The sequence below is a fragment of the Triticum dicoccoides genome, chromosome 3A (genome assembly GCF_002162155.2).
Source record: "Triticum dicoccoides isolate Atlit2015 ecotype Zavitan chromosome 3A, WEW_v2.0, whole genome shotgun sequence".
NCBI lineage: Eukaryota > Viridiplantae > Streptophyta > Magnoliopsida > Poales > Poaceae > Triticum > Triticum dicoccoides.
In genome coordinates, this window is record NC_041384.1 from 481379195 (window position 1) to 481381053 (window position 1859).

Here is a 1859-nt window from a genome sequence, read left to right on the forward strand (position 1 = left end):
AAAGGTTTCCATTCCCGTGCAACAAGACCAAACCACCAGGACGGATGTCATCACCGAGCCCACCATGACATCACAATCAGAAGCTTTGCAGGCGAAGACCACATTTCCTCAGGATAGGACGTACTTCTTGTCTCCCTTCAAAATTGGTCACTATGGGACCCCTTCCCGCATTCGTTTGGAGGAAGAGGACCAATGCCACTATAAATATAGATTAGCCATAACCATAGAAGGGGAGAGACTTCTCTAGCTCACACCCGCACTAGAACAGACCTCGTGAGGTTGTTCTTCCTCTATACTAGTTCATCCACAGCCCCTCGGGAGGCTAATCCACCACAAAGCAGGAGTACGGTCTTACACCGCAAGGTGGCCCGAACCTGGGTAAATTCTTGTGTCCATTTTCTTCCTTGTTCGTCGAGCTAGGCCATAGGGGCGATGAACTGGTTGGCTGGCGAGGTCGAGTTCTTCGCACACGCTCTAGAGTTTAAACCTTTCTTGGGTCTGCGGAGCCCTGAAATCCGACAAATGTGTCTTGGAGTATGCGTCAAGTCTTTGAAGGATTCCATCTTGAGCATGCCTAAGGGCATGACAGTCTTGGTGCATTCATTGATGATCCATGAGTCCTCGACCCGGTCCATTATGATGGGGCCGGCATGGTTAAATCATTGCATGTGATGGAAATATGCCCTAGAGGCAATAATAAAATGGTTATTTTTATATTTCCTAAATGATGATAAAGGTTTATCATTCATGCTAGAATTGTATTGATTGGAAACTTAAATACATGTGTGAATACATAAACAAACACCGTGTCCCTAGTAAGCCTCTACTAGACTAGCTCGTTGATCAAATATGGTTAAGGTTTCCTAACCATAAACATGTGTTGTCATTTGATAACGGGATCACATCATTAGGAGAATGATGTGATGGACAAGACCCATCCGTTAGCTTAGCATAATGATCGTTCAGTTCATTGCTATTGCTTTCTTCATGTCAAATACTTATTCCTTAGACTATGAGATTATGCAACTCTCGGATACCGGAGGAGTATCTTGTGTGCTATCAAACGTCACAACATAACTGGGTGATCATAAAGATGCTCTATAGGTATCTCCGAAGGTGTTTGTTGAGTTGGCATAGATCGAGATTAGGATTTGTTAGTCTGAGTATCAGAGAGGTATCTCTGGGCCCTCTCGGTAATACACATCATAAGCTTGCAAGCAAATGAATAAGGAGTTAGTCACGAGGTGATGTATTATGGAATGAGTAAAGAGACTTGCCGGTAATGAGATTGAACTAGGTATGAAGATACCGATGATCGAATCTCGGGCAAGTAACATACCCATGAACAAAGGGAATTATGTATGTTTTCATAACGGTTTGACCGATAAAGATCTTTGTAGAATATGTAGGAGCCAATATGGGCATCCAGGTTCCGCTATTGTTTATTAGCCAGAGAGGTGTCTCGGTCATGTCTACATAGTTCTTGAACCCGTAGGGTTCGCACGCTTAACGTTAGTTGACGATATAGTGTTATATGAGTTATATGTTTTGGTGATCGAATGTTGTTCGGAGTCCGTATGAGATCACGGACATGATGTGGAGTCTTGAAATGATTGAGAGGTAAAGATTGATATATAGGACGATGGTATTTGGACACCAGAAGTGTTTCGGGACATACCGGGAAGGAATCGGGTCACCGGAAGCGGTTCCGGGCACCCCCCGGCAAGATATGGGCCTTATGGGCCAAAAGAGGGGACATACCAGCCCACAAGGGGGCTGGTGTGCCCCCTCCCTTGTTTGTCCAGCCCTGGGGAAGGAAAAGGGGGAGGGCTAGCCCCTCCTGCCTTTCCCTCTCATGG